The sequence below is a fragment of the Myotis brandtii genome, unplaced genomic scaffold (assembly GCF_000412655.1).
Source record: "Myotis brandtii unplaced genomic scaffold, ASM41265v1 scaffold1144, whole genome shotgun sequence".
NCBI classification, from domain to species: domain Eukaryota; kingdom Metazoa; phylum Chordata; class Mammalia; order Chiroptera; family Vespertilionidae; genus Myotis; species Myotis brandtii.
The window spans coordinates 685,919-701,870 of NW_005353944.1; positions in this window are offsets into that span (position 1 = coordinate 685,919).

Sequence of the window (15,952 nt, forward strand, 5' to 3'; positions counted from 1 at the left end):
CTGTTTCTCTGTCTTTGGATCTGTCCCTGTTCATCAGTCTATGTTGTTCTCTATATTCCACAAATGAGTGAGATCATGTGGTATTTATCTTTCTCTGACTGGCTAATTTCACTTAGCATAATGCTCTCCAGTTCCATCCATGCTGTTGCAAATGGCAAGAGTTCCTTCTTTTTTACCGCAGCGTAGTATTCCATCGTGTAGATGTACCACAGTTGTTTTTTTTACTGCATTTCTGTGAAATGTCCGCCCCCCCCCCTGCCCCCCATAGGCATATCCCTGGAGGCATCTCCCTACAGAAAGCAGATTAGTGACTGCCTGGGGCTAGGGTGGGAGGACAGGGAGGGGGCACTGGGAAAGGGAGGTGACTGTTAATGGGTATGGGTTTAAAGTCCTACAATTGGCTCCCCTATGAGGGGGCGTGGCTAGGCCCTGGGGGACGTGGCTGGACTCTAGGGCGGACCGAGCCAGCTTAAAACCCTGCTGAGGGGCGGCAGCCCACAAGGTGGTGGCTGGTACGCGTGGAGGCATGGGCTCTTCGTGGGGATGTCGGTGTCGTCAGGAGTGCCAGGGCCCAGCTGAGACGGCAGCAGCTGAGGGCAAGCCGGTCCCAGCAGAAAAGCACCTGGAGGCGGACGCGGCAGCGCGGTGCTGTGGGGGGAGTGGAGGAATCGAAAGCCCCATGCCGCCCCCGTGCTGCTCGCTGCAGGACCTGCCGGTGGAGATGCTGGTGGAGATCTTCGCCTTGCTCCCCGGCACCGACCTGGCCAGCCTGGCCCAGGCCTGCACCAAATTCCACCACATCCTGCACATCGACAGCATCTGGAGACAGCGCTGCTGGGAGGAGTATGGCATTCGTGAAAACTTGCAGAACCTGGAGATGATCAGTATGTCTTATCGAGAAGTCTATGTGAAGATGTTCCCATACAGAAACATTTTGGGTTTGTGGCAGCTAGATTATAGCTATGGAACACTGCTGAATGTAGTGGTGGACGGCTTATGCATTACTGGTTGGACGTACAGGCCTTCCCTTAACACCCATGTTCATGGCCCAATGCAATTCGAGCCCTCGTTTAGAATTCGCCTGACAGAGAGGAAATCAGCCACGGTGGAGTACCTGGAAGAGATCTACAGCATTTTCCACAGCCGCCACATGCAGATTCAGAAGGACAGGCTCAGCATCCAGTGGATCAAGACAGACCACCGAAAGGATTCACCAGCACGGCTTAGGGGAGAACCGGAGCTGGTGCTGTCGCAGGAGGACAGACAGCTGTATGACTGCCTAACCTACAGCCGCCTCTACCTCCCGCCGAGCCACCCGGACGACCTCATCAGGCCAGGCCTCTTCCAATGCAAAGACGATGGCTTCGGCCTAATGATTGCCATGCTCAGCTTTCATGGGAAGTATGCCAGGCTCAAGAAGGTCATGGGAGACTTAATCTGACGTTAGAAATCCACCTCATGCGCCGCATCCAGCTGCGAGATGGCAAGATCTTCCGCAACTTCAACGAGCTCTCCCGCGTGGTCCAGGAGATTGAGGAGCAGGTGATCCGGGAGCAGCAGCAGAAGCCACAGCAACAAGAAAACGGGACTGAGGAAAGCGAGGGCCATGGCTGGCAGAGCCCAGCCCAGCCCAGCATCGGGGAGTCCGGGATTGCAGCTTCAGAGGAGCAGCCTGTTCCGTTTGTTCTGCCTGTGGATGTGCGCTCAGGAGACCAGAACTACCCCCGGACCTGCAGGATGTGTTTCTATGGCGTGGACATTGGTATCTTAGATGGCTTCGACTACCCCAGGCACTTCCCTGGAGTCTTCATCCTGTTTGATGAGAACCACACTTGGGATTCATCTGTCTGGAGATGAAATACTTCATCCTGTTTGGCAGAGTCCAGAACACCTTCCAGAATGTGGAGGCACCATTCGCGTAGGCCTTCCTGGAGATGCTCTGAACATTCAGTCCTGACCCCCTCTATTTTTTTTTTAATTAAATCTTTATTGTTCAGATTATTACATTTGTTCCTCTTTTTTCCCCCATAACTCCCCTCAACCCAGTTCCCACCCCACCCTCCGCCCTCACTCCCCACCCACTGTCCTCATCCATAGGTGTACGATTTTTGTCCAGGCTCTTCCCGCATCCCCCACATCCCTTTCCCCCCCGAGAATAGTCATTCCATTCCCTTTCTATGTCCCTGATTCTATTATAATCACCAGTTCACTCTGTTCATCAGATTATTTATTCACTTGATTTTTAGATTCACTTGTTGATAGATGTGTATTTGTTGTTCATAATTTGTATCTTTACCTTTTTCTTCTTCTTCCTCTTCTTAAAGGATACCTTTCAGCATTTCATATAATACTGGTTTGGTGGTGATGAACTCCTTTAGCTTTTCCTTATCTGTGAAGCTCTTTATCTGACCTTCAATTCTGAATGATAGCTTTGCTGGATAAAGTAATCTTGGTTGTAGGTTCTTGCTATTCATCACTTTGAATATTTCTTGCCACTCCCTTCTGGCCTGCAAAGTTTCTGTTGAGAAATCAGCTGACAGTCGTATGGGTACTCCCTTATAGGTAACTGACTTTTTTTCTCTTGCTGCTTTTAAGATTCTCTCTTTGTCTTTTGCTCTTGGCATTTTAATTATGATGTGTCTTGGTGTGGTCCTCTTTGGATTCCTTTTGTTTGGGGTTCTCTGCGCTTCCTGGACTTGTAAGTCTATTTCTTTCACCAGGTAGGGGAAGTTTTCTGTCATTATTTCTTCAAATAGGTTTTCAATATCTTGCTCTCTCTCTTCTTCTGGCACCCCTATAATTCGGATGTTGGTACGCTTGAAGCTGTCCCAGAGGCTCCTTACACTATCTTCGTATTTTTGGATTCTTTTTTCATTTTGCTTTTCCGGTTGGGTGTTTCTCGCTTCTTCGCATTTCAGATCTTTGACTTGATTCTTGCGCTCCTCTGGTCTGCTATTGGGTGTCTGTATAATATTCTTTATTTCAGTCAGTGAATGCTTAATTTCTAGTTGGTACTTTTTCATATCCTCGAGGGTCTCACTAAATTTATCGCGGGTTTCTAAAAAATTCTTGAAAAACCTTATAACCATGGTTTTGAACTCTATATCCAGTAGTTTGCTGTCCTCCATTTCTGTCATTTGTGACCTGTTTCTTTGTCTCCGCATTTTGGCTGCTTCCCTGTGTTGATAGAGTGGCTTTGTGTGCTAGGTATCTTATAGGGCCCAGTGGCTCAGCCTCCCCAATTACCTGAGGTGGACACTCTTGGTGCACCCCTTTGTGGGCTTTGTGCACAGTCTTGTTGTAGTTAAGCCTTGATTGTTGTAGGTATCACTGGGAGGAATTGACCTCCAGGCCAATTGGCTGTGAGAATCAGCTGTGTCTGCAGTGGGAGAACTTCTGTGCTGGAGACACCCTTCTGGGGCAAGACTTGCTTCAGTGGGGCTTTGGTGCTCACTGAGTCTGCCCCCTGAGTGTGTCCCTTATGGATCTGAGGAGTTGTAATTGGATGGTCCCACTCTGACCACTGGGTACACTGGCTCTTGGATCTAAGGAAGTGCTAATCTAGCCTCTGCCTGAGGCTACCCAGCAGAAGCCAGCTGAAAAGCAATGCAAGTTGCCCTGGGGCCTTGGGGCAGCTGCAGTTTGTTAACTAATTTTCAGATTACAAAGGGCTTGGCCTTTCATATGCAAAAGCCTCCGTGCACAGCTTGGGTGGGGCGAGGTCCCAGGGGATCAACAGAGTGGGCGGAGTGAGCAGTATGGCTGCTCTCAGTTCCGCCCTCAGAGGCCCAGGCAATTGCTGGGAGTGCTTCTGAGAGAAAGCTGCCTTCGAGTTCCGACCGATGACAGACAGTCCCGTTTCTCCCGTATGAGTCTGGGTCCCCAGAGACTTGCCCGGAACTGGAGCTCAGAGCCTGAGACTCCCTCCCTATTGAAAAAGACAATCATGTCCTCAGCCTCCAGCCCTCTCCACTTGCACCTCCGCACCTTTGTATTTTACTTCCACACCGCACCTCCTCTGAGTTTCGGTATGCTTTTCTCTTTCCTTCTAGTTGTAGAATTTCCACTCAGCCAGTCTTTCTGTGGTTCTGGATGATATCCGTTCCGTCTTTTAGTTGTATTTTTGAAGTGGTTGTTTGAGGCAGCAATCTCCGGTGTTTACCTATGCAGTCATCTTGGTTTCTCTCTCCCTGCACCTTTAAATGATTGAAAAAATCAACTGTCTGGACAGTTGGGGCACTTTAATTGGAAAATTATTGGAGTCATGATCTTGCTCTGTTGATTTTTTTTCTGCAGTAGTAGGATTGTTCAGTAATAAGTGTGCAAGACCTTTAAAAAAATAAATAGTAACAACTGGGCAACTTTCATTTGTTTTTGGAGAGGATTAAAGGAGAGAATACACGTAAGAACATGGAACGGTGATTACTCCACATGTTTATTTGCTTGTACTTTGCCTCTCCATACACTGAGGCAGCTATAAAGTTGCACTAACTGTGTTCTCCCTTATTTACTTGCTCATTTGATGACTTCCATTAATGCCCTAAAGAGAAATGAAATCAGAACAGTCAAAATGTAGTTTATGCGCCCCTACTCAAGACTTTTCTTAATCTGCTTTGAAGAATGAGATTGCAGAGTGAAGTGCATATAAAAAGTGGGACGTTGGGATTTGCTGTGTGTTCTGAATCCCTTCATTGTTCTGGTTATTAATTTTTAGATTGTGTACAAATGTAGGGTTCATCGTAAGCAGTAATTGGTACCCAGAGAAAGAGCACACTTCTCTGTGAGGGGTTGCCTCCCCGAGTTTCTTAAGAAACCTAAGTTTGAATACCATTGATTATTTCATTTATTTATTCATGAGAATACAGGGTCAAATGCCAAGGAGAGATCCACACCCTCCAGATGCTCCCAGCTCCATAGAGAAGGCAGACGTCTTCCTGTGGCTCTTCCATGCCTCTTCTTACTAGTATGTCTGGCTCTACAGGCCGTGGGTGTCAGAAGGTGAGTAAGTTTTCCAGGAAGAAAAGGCGGGGCAGCACTTCTGGGAATTTAACCCCCAGAGGCATCTGCATATGTATGCAAAGATATACATATAGTTATTCATGGCAGCATCACTTGTGGTAGCAGAGGTTTAGAACCCACGTGTCTATCTATAGAGGGCTGGGTAATTCAGGGACATGTGGTGGTGGAATGCTATACAGCTGGAGAGAGAAAGGGGATGAAGTTTGCTCACTGATAGGATAAGCATTCCAGAAAGTATTGTTAAACAAACAAACAAACAAACAAACAAACAAACTAAGGAAGGAGCAGTGAGCATATATAGTTGGCTGTGTTATGTGTAAAAGAGGGGTCAGGAAGATAGTGTATATATCCATATTTACTTGTATTTGCAGGAAAGATAAACAGAAACTATAAAAATGATCACCTTCAGTAGGGTGTGGGGTTGGGAGTGGGAAAGGAGAAGACCGGTCAGGGTGGGAGCAGGCCTTCCCAATCATTATCATTTTGATTTAAAATCCATGTAAACATATTATCTATTCCAATAAATGAAATATAATAATATAAAAAGAACATTTTTCAGCAGGAAGAACAGCATGTACAGGGTTCAGAGGCATTAAATAGGTAACAGTAACATCCGAGAACAAAGTCCTCCCTAACTTTAATCCAGGGTCCCTCTGGCCAGGCTTCCAGAACTGTTTGTGTGTCTCTGTTTCTGATTTCTGAACACCTACTGGAATATAAATTCCTTAAGAGTATGGGATTCTGTCAGTCTTGCTCACCACCATATACAACTACCATGGGTTGCCTGATGCTACGGCTATCTGAGATCTCTCTCATAGGCATCCAGCCAGCATCTTCTGAAGGAAACATGCCCTTCCTTTCTGTAACCTGCTTTGTTTCTCAGCTGGGGTCCTAGGCTCTCCCCTTTCCTCAGTTTCCTGGACCAGGCATCATTCCTTCTCTCTTCAAGAAAACAAAAAGGTATGCCTGGCTAGCCAAAGAGAAATTATACATTTAAATTAAAATACATATCTCTGAATAAAATTACACACCAATGTAAATCTACATGCATCTGTACATAAGAATGTACTAGTATTTAAGCTTACTAGAGGCCTGGTGCACGAAATTCGTGCACTGGGGGCAGAGGTGTCCCTCAACCCAGCCTGCACCCACTCCAATCTGGGACCCCTTGGGGGATGTCCCACTGCCGGTTTAAACCAGCAGTGGGACATCCCTCTCATAATCTGGGACTGCTGGCTCCCAACCGCTCACCTACCTGCCTGCCTGATAGCCCCTAACTGCTTCTGCCTGCCAGCCTAATTATCCCCTAACCACTCCCCTGCCAGTCTGATCGACACCTAACTGCTCTCCTGCCGGCCCCATCACCCCCAACTGCCCTCCCCTGTAGGCCTGGTTGCCCCCAACTTCCCTCCCCTGCCAGCCCGGTCACCCCTAACTGCCCTCCCCTGCCAGACTGGTCACCCCTAACTGCCCTCCCCTGCTGGCCTGGTCACCTCTAACTGCCCTCCCTTGCCGGCCTGATTTCCCACAACTGCCCTCCCCTGCTGGCCATCTTGTGGCAGTGGGTGCCGCTAATCTTTGAGGGCAGGCCAGTCAATTAGCATATTCCCTCCTTATTGGCTGTGGGTGCTGCCATCTTTGCGATGGTGTGAGGGTCAATTAGCATATTCCCTCTTTATTAGATAGGATATTTACACATACACACAGAGACCTACATGAAATACACCATAGATACATCATATTTTACCTATTAAATAAGGACTACATAAGTGGGTTTTCTAGAATAGCAGTTTTCAAGAATTTTAGCTTGCATGTCTCCTATAAGAATTTTGACACCCCCCCGCCCCCCGCAACATTTATAATTCAACATCTAAATTTTTTTTCATAAATTTAAATAGTTGTTAAGTATGTAACTTTTGGCATATTATAAAATTTTGATATTTAAAAATATGACTTTAAAATATGGGCCCAATGAAATTTAAATGCTCTAATGATTTGATACTTGTCATTTGAAATTACACAAACAGTTCTTAGCATTCAGACATCTTCCATCTTCCTTTTTTTCCCTTGAATTCCTATTTCTATTCCATTTCTCCATAGATTTTTGTCTTATATATATTTTTATATTTTTATTGATATTTTTAGAGAGAGAGGAAGGGAGAGAGAAAGAGAGAGAGAGAGAGAAACATAAATGTGAGAGAGAAATATCGATTAGTTGCCTCCTGCATGCACCCTGACCAGGGAACAAATCTATAACTGGGCATCTTTCCTGACTGGGAATCAAACCAGCAATATTTTGGTGCAGAGTACAATGCTCAACCAACTGAGCCACATTGGCCAGAGCCTAATGTAATATATATTTACTAGAGGCCTGGTGCACAAAATTTGTGCATGGGGCAGAGGGTGTCCCTCAGCCCAGCCTGCACCCTCTCCAATCTGGAACATCCCCCTCACAATCCGGGACTGCTGGCTCCTAACCGCTCACCTGCCTGCCTGCCTGATTGCCCCTAACCGCTTCTGCCTGCCAGCCTAATCGCCCCCAACTGCCTTCCCCTGCAGGCCTATTCGCCCCAACTGCCCTCCCCTGCTGGCCATCTTGTGATGACATGAGGGTGTTGTGTGAGGGCACGAGGACCACCTAGGCTTTTATTAGTATAGATCAGGGGTCCTCAAAGTACGGCCCGCAGGCCACATGCGGCCCGCTGAAAACATTCATCCGGCCCGCCGGGTGTTTTTGCCGCCGCTGCCTGTCCTGCTTAGCAGCCGACTCGTCCCGGGCCCACAGTGCGCATGTGTGGAATGTCTGAGGGACAGTGAACTGGCCCCCTGTTTAAAAAGTTTGAGGACCTCTGGATAGATGCTTGAAAGTTTTTATTGGTCTCATAATTATCTCTATTAAATCTGTGTGTATAAATTGAAATGTTATTTTTGTTTTATTTCCTGTGACAAGTTGTTAAATGTCTAAAAAAGTTTTTTGGTTTTTTTCCATTCTGGATTGAATCTGTGGTTGGCTGAGTGGTTCTTTAATTCTAGAAGGGCTCAGCTGATTTGGCTGTGCTGGCTCACCTGTCTGTAGCCAGCCATCTGGTTAGCTAGGATGCATTGTGTCTGCTGCACGGAATTTCTCACTCTCCAGTGGGCTAGCCAGGGCTTCTTCATGGGCAGGTCCCACAAGAGTGGGTGTGACCAAGCAAAGTCTCTTGTGCACAGTTTCAAGACTAACTCATTGTCACTTCTATCACATACCATTGGCCAAAGCGAATTATAACGCCAGCCCAGACTCAGGGTTTAAGGAAATAGACTCATCTCTTGATGTGGGTAAGGAGCTTCAAAGTCAGGGAACTATTTTGTTAGATTTATACAAATATTTCATTTTTGGGGTTGCTAATATAAGTGGTGTTTGTGTTTTAATTTCAAATTCCACTTGTTCATTGATGTCATATAGGAAAGTGATCAACCTTGCTATAATTGCTTATTTGTGAGGAGATTTTTGTTTGTTTTGTTGGTGTTTTTTTGTTAATTTTTATGGATTTTTAGAGACATTTTATTTCTTCCTTCCCAATCTGGACACTTTTTATTTCATTTTCTTGCCTTGTTGAACTAGCGAGGACTTCTACTATGATGTTGAAAAGGAGTGATGAGAGGGGACATCCTTCCTTTGTACCTGATCTTAGTGGGAAAGCTTCAAGTTTCTCACCATTAAGTATGATGTTACCTGTAGGATTTTTTGTAGATATTGTTTATCAAGTTGAAGAAGTTCTCTATTCCTAGTTTACTGAGAGTTTTTATCATGATTGGATGTTGACTTTTGTCAAATGTGTATTCTGTATCTATTGATATGACCTTGTGATTTTTCTTTTTTACTCTGTTGATGATTACATGACTTGATTTTCGTATGTTGGACCAGCCTTGCATACCTGACAGTATAATTCTTTTTGTACATCACTGCATTTGATTTGCTAATATTTTGTTGAGGAGTTTTGCATCTATGTTGGTGAGAGATATTGGTCTGTAGTTTTCTTGTAATGTCTTTTTTTTTTTTTGGTTTTGGTATTAGGTTAATGCTGCCCTTAATAATAATAAAATTGATAAAAATACATTATAAACTATTTTATTAAACAACACACCAAACCTGAAAGAAACTACATGAAACTTTAATCTGAGGCCTTTACCTATTGTATCTTGAAAAGTTTAGAAATTGTTTAAAGCATTTCAGTTACAGTTAAAATTACCAGCATGATCAAAACTATAAAACTCCTATAGCTATATGGCTTTAGCTATTGGAATATACGTTTCTTCTTAACTAATGACACCTTCTATTGGTGAGCTTTAAAAATAACTGCAAAGAATTTCTTATATTTAAAATGTGAGGAAAATTATTTTTAACATTAAATAACTTTTACAGATGTTCTCCTTGATTTGCTCTCATTGGACTAACCTCAAGCACAGTGATTTTTCTCTTTCTCCCCACCCCTTCCCTGTCATTCTCTCTCTTTCTTTGACAGAGGTGAAAAAGAGGATAAGGTGAATTATTTTTAATGAAAAGCCATATTTATTCCCATTTCCTCACTGTACCATCTAACTGAATTCAGATATGCCAACACCGACCAAATACTCAGTGTGAACAATGGGCTTTCCTATAACAAGCAAACAAGCAAATGTAGAAACCAGGGAAATCCCAAAGCCCTGCGAGTTGACGGGACCTTTTATTACTCATCATAGGAAGCTTCCCTTTTCTGGGCTGGCCTGGAGTTTTCCCACCACAGGACAATGAACCATGGTAAGACGTAGGAGGAGTATGCCTTTCTTTTCTAACGTGGGAGAAAGGCTACTGCAGTGAACTTTAGCATCCTCTCAGTCCAACCACTTTAGGAAAGAGCGTACATGGAGAATGAAAATCTAGAAGTTGATTCTCTTAAGACTATCCAAGCTGTACCCCTGAAAGTCTTTGTGTGCACCAAAGCTAGAGGGTGCTCAGTAAGGTAGGAGATCTTCCAGGTTATCAGAGGAGAGAAGGACTGTGCAGAGGGCAGAGAGAGAACGTTGTCCATCCTGTTCTGGCAATGCATGTGGAGAACTTGGAACAGCTTCTCCCAGCTGCTCTGAGAAAGTTCCTTGGAATTGTATATGGAGAGGCCAGAGAAACTGCTTTTCTAAGGAGATTGTAAGCATTCTGAATGCAGTTGTGTATTCTTTTTTAATATTCCCAGAGAGCCCAGGATTGTGCTGTATCTATGGTAGACCTTCACAAACACACAGCAAACAGCATGAAAGACACAAAGAGACCTCTAGAATTCTCCAGTTCACTCCCTCATGCATCTGGTGAAATGAATTTCAAAGTCTCAAAGACAGTGGAGAATTCATCTGAATTTTAAAAAGCAAGAGGATGATTCCCATAATATCACTGTTGACCCATTTCAGGGTCTAAAGCCCTAGAGCACAAGAAATGTTTCCTTAGGTGTAACTTAAGTGACTATTTGCTTTCCGACATGGACTGAGGATAGCTGGTCCATCCTCACGACATTAATCTTTATACTTCAATTGCATCTTCCTCCCACCCTCTCTTCCTTGGGCTTGGAAATCCGAGTTCCTTTTATGTCTCAGAGGTGTAGCATATTCTGGAAGATGTGCTCATTTGCTTCTCTTATGTTCAGCTGGGGAGAATTTAGGTTTAAAAGAACAAAGAATGTTACAGTCACTTTCTTAACTTGTGAAGATCTGTGATGTTCATGGGAAATGCTCTGCATTTGCTGTTTCCTAATCTCCCCACCCTCTCAGAGTGCTCGCTGTTCACTCTGACACCAGTTCCCCCTCATTCACCGATGCTCCTGTTGATAGCTGGCCACCAGGCCGCCCAAATAAAGACCACACTCCCCAACCTCCCTTGCAGCTGATTGTGGCAAAAAGACATAAACAGTAGTGTTGCCTGGAAGCTATGGAAAGTTCCAGCAAAGAGTACTGCACGTGATGACTGCTCTTTGCCTCTCCCACTTACTATTCTTTCAGTTTTCTATTGCTGTGGACCAATACTCTCCAATTGGTTGCTAAAACCACTATGATTTATTATTTTTTGTGATTCTACACGTTGGCAACCTGGTGGTTTCTTCTGCTGGTCTCGCCTGACGTTCAGCTAGGCCATAGGATCTAAGATGACCTCGCTGCCATGTCTGGCAGCTGGGCCTCCTCAGTTCTCTGTGAGGTGTCTCATTCTCCCATAGGCTAGATGGGCTTTATCACAACAAGGTGATCTCAGGGTTTCAATAGGGAGAGCAAGGAAGCTTCAAGAACCCGTAAGACCTAACCTCTGGGATTCATACCATATCACTTCTGCCTAATGGTATTCGTCAATCTGGATTCAAGGATGGAGAAATAGACTCCATGTCTTAATAGGAGGAGAGGCAGTGTCCTTGATATGCAAAGGTGTGTGACATGACACAGGAAATGTGATTCACTGGGGACCATGTTAAAAATAACTGATCTCATTTGGCTGGAATGTGGATGTGATGTCAGCCATCTTGGTCAAGGTATGGAGACCACGTGCTGAGATTGGAGCCTTGAGATGACAAGATCTGAGTCCCTGCCAATTTCATGAAGGCTCTATAAGCCATAGACTGTCTGCCTCCACTGTGAGGTTTTCTGGGAGAGATGGATAAACTTTATTGTTTGAGCCACTGTCATTTTTGACTTTCTGTCACTTGTAGCCAAATCTTTTAATTCCTCTAATGCTCAACCTCTTTTAAATTTCCAGCTCTACTTACCAGCCTAGGTTACCACTGCTTGGAGTTTTCTGTAGTTTCAGGATTGGTGAGGAAGGGAAAACCTAACACTTTGGAGATGCCACCATGATATTTTGATGTAATTTCCGGTCCCACTTGACAAGCCTGGAGAAAATAAATGAGGGAGGCAGACAGGAGGAATGCTACCACGAGGCAGGACAATATTAGGAATTGTCAGGAGCCTGAAACATTGCCTGATTCTAAGTTGATTAATGTCATTTCAAGGACTAGCCCAGGGGAGAGCCCAGGCACCACAGTGGCAGGTCCAGGAACATTCCAGGCAAGCTGCGAAGGCCAGACCGGACCATGTATTGACTTGTGGATCAGTGGTTCATTTGAATGTGGTGAGAAGTGGGTCTGCTCCTTGATATAATGATAAGCTATGTATCTCAGATTCCATCTGGAAACCATTCTTAGGTTTACATTATGAAGAGATGACTTTGAGTTGGGTCTCTTTTAGCTCATCTGTTTTGCATGTGTGCAAGGATGGGTTTTAGAGATGAACAACAGCTTTTCTCCTCCCCATTTTTTCTTCGAGTTTTATGGTTTGGTTTGGGCTTTATTTATAACATGTCACATGTAGAAATACAGCAGGCGCTATCCAGGGGCCACGTAGCATCATATCATTTTACATATTCCCCACTCGTAATTAGTTTAGGCTGTTTTAAGTTTTCATTCCCCCCCGCTATAATGATATAGTAGACACAAAGTGTTAACTAGAAACAGAAATATTCCCCCTTACCTTCATCCCACCCTTCAACCACCCCCTTCTATGCCACCTCCCTCTACCCCTCCCTCCCATCAATCCAAGGTTCATTCACCACCAGTGAAAAACAGATTGATCTGGAGCTCCAGCCGCTCTTAAAGGCCAAAGGACCTTGAACCCTTCTCTCTATCTCTCGCCTCCTAACAGAATGACACGCAAACAAGCTTGGACAGACAGAGGCCTCTACCGACTTCTAAAAAAGCTTCATGCACCCGGCTGATTCTGTGATCTTGCTTTATTACTCATTGCTGAGTTTAAAGACCTCGCTATTAGGGACCAAGAGTGTCTGAGACCTCCAACACTACGTGGTCTTTTGGTCACTCAGACCCTGTCACGGACTTCTGATGTCGCATCTTGCAGATATTTTAAATTGCCTTTAGCTCTCTATGAAGGACACTCTGGCAAGGCCACATATGGGAAAACTATGACATATGACAGAATTGTAATCTACTTTAAAAAGGAAATATGCCCTGATTCCCGTTGCTCAATGGTTAGAGCATCGGCCCACATACTAAAGGGTTGAGGTTCAATTCCCGGTCAAGGGCATGTACCTGGGTTGTGCCCTCTCTTCTTCTGCCACCCCCATGATGCAAATGTTGGTAGCTTAAAGTTATCCCAGAAGTTCCTTACACTATCCTCATTTTTTGGATTCTTTTTGCTATTCTGATTGGGTGTTTTTTGCTTCCTTATATTCCAAATCGTTGATTTGATTCTCAGTTTCATCTACTTTGCTATTGATTCCCTGTGAATTATTCTTCATTCCAGTAATTCTTCCTGGTTCTTTTTAAAGGTTTCCATGTCCTTTTTCATGCTATTGAAGTTTTCATTCTTCCCCTAAGTTCATTGAGCATCCTTTATGACCAGTGTTTTGAACTCTGCATTTAGTACAGTGGTTCTCAACCTCCCTAATGCCGCGACCCTTTAATACAGTTCCTCCTGTTGTGGTGACCCTCAACCATAAAATTATTTTCGTTGCTACTTCATAACCGTAATGAATTGTAATGTAAATATCTGATATGCAGGATGTATTTTCATTGTTACAAATTGAACATAATTAAAGCATAGTGATTAATCACAAAAACAATATGTAATTATATATGTGTTTTCCGATGGTCTTAGGTGACCCCTGTGAAAGGGTCGTTCGACCCCCAAAGGGGTTGCGACCCACAGGTTGAGAACTGCTGCTCTAGTAGATTGCTTGTCTTCATTTTGTTAAGTTCTTTTTCTGGAGTTTTGTTATGTTCTTTCATTTGGGACACGTTTCTTTGTCTCTTCATTTTGGCAGCTTCCCTGTGTTTGTTTCTATGTATTAGATAGAGCTGCTATATCTGCTGGGCTTGGTAGAATGGCCTAATGTAGTAGGTGTCTTGTAGGGTTGTAACACAGCCTCCCTGTTCAACTGAGCTGGGTACACCAGGTAAAAAACCCCCCCCCCCTGGAGGCTGTATACACCCTCCTATTGTAGTTGTTTGAAAATGTTAGGAATTGTCAGTCTTGATTGTTGTTGGCATGTCAATGGGAGGGATTTACCCCAAGGCCAATTGATTGCAAGAACTGGTTGTAACCACCATGTGGAACCAGCTTTGCAGAGACCCACCCCAGAGAGCAGGACTTATTTCAGTGCCCACTGAGCCAACCCTTGAATGTTTTGCTTGTGAAGGTGGTTGGGTGGTGCTTTGACATGGTCTGTCTGAAGCTGTCCACCAGGTGCTCTAGCTCTGGGGCCTCCCAGGTGATACAGGCCAAGGTCACCCATTGCCTATGTTCTGCCCAGAGCTACCTGACATGAGCTACAAAGCAATCTTCAGATGGCTGCTATTTGTGTTGGGCTTGGAGGTGCCCAGGTGAGGCCAAGCTTTGAACCAAGGTTGGCTTCTGCTAGTGCTGGGCCTGGGACCAGTTAGCTAGAGGTACAGGATACGCTAGATACTGCTTATTTGAGAGATTTTTAGGAAAGTCTAAAGCATAGGCCATTTGTGGAAAAACCACTGAAACCAGCTTGGGTGGGCCTTAAGTTGGTGGGGCAGAGTCTCAAGGAATCACCAGGGCAGGGCAAATAGTGTGAGCCAGGTTGATGGAGTCTCAGATATGGCACCTCCTCCTGCAGGCTCTGTGGAGAGAAGGCTCATTAAAGGAACAATGACTTCTGCCAGCACTGCTATCTGAGAGAAAGCTGCCATGAAGCTCTCACACTGATGCTGGACAATTCAGTTCCTACCAATTTGTCCCTGGTGCCTTTTGAGCTGCTACACCGGCACTGGAGCTCTGAGGAAGTGAGTCCAAATAACTCCATGCACAGGCCTTTAAGCTGAACAGTCTAGGACTCCAGCAGCCCTCAGTCTCAGCCACAATCTCTGCTGGTTTTTACAGTTAGAAGTTATGGGAACTTCCCTTGCTGGCACTAGAATCCTGGGTTTAGTTGTATTTTTTGATGTGAGTACTACATCTGGAAGCCAATGCATTCTGACTTTGCCATCAGATGCTAAAATATTGAGGTGCACATTTAGGATTAACCTATCAACCAATTTTTCATTTTCAAAGATGAAAGTCACTAACTTGGCAGTAGATATGCACATATTTAGAATTTACTGCCATACCATAATTAATTATATTTAAACAATATATGCTGCATATTGATTAGCCATAAACATAGTTCCCATAGAGTTAATTAGTATAAATTTTCTACAGTCAAATCTTATCTTTAATTATTATTTCTTTATTTTTTTACTTGGAGGTATAACATTGTCAACTTCTGATTTCTTTGATTCCCTTTCTGTTAAACCATCACAACACCATTTCACCTCAACCCAGTAGATAGTCCTACATTTTAGAGGATAGATAAGTGCACTTTCAAGTGGGAGCAGAAACTTTGATATAAACAAACATATGTTTAAGTTCTGGTTCATCTGTGCTTAGAGTTGTATAATCTTGAAGAAGTTATTTAATTCCTGCATCCACTGACCATTGCTGAATAACAAACTATCCCAAAACTTACTGGTTTGAAACAAACAAAAATGTATTATACTCATGATTCTGTAGGTTGGCTTATTTTTGCTGGTCTTGCCTGGGCTTACTCAAATTATTTCATTCAAAAACAAAACTATAGTCTTGGTTTCTCTCCATGTGATCTTGCTATGAAGGCAGCTTGGGCTTCCTCACAGCATTGTGGCCACAGGGTTCCAAGAGGGAGAAAGCAGAAGCTGCCCAGATTCAAAGAGGGAGAAATTGACCCCCATCTCTTGATGGGAGAAGCTGCATGCACATCAGGGATGAGAGGTATTTTTGGCAGCCATATTTTCAGGCAACCTACCATACACTCCCTGAATCTTAATTTCTCTATTTGTAAAAAAGGGAAAATGCCCATGATGCTAGGTTATTGTGCAAACTCAAT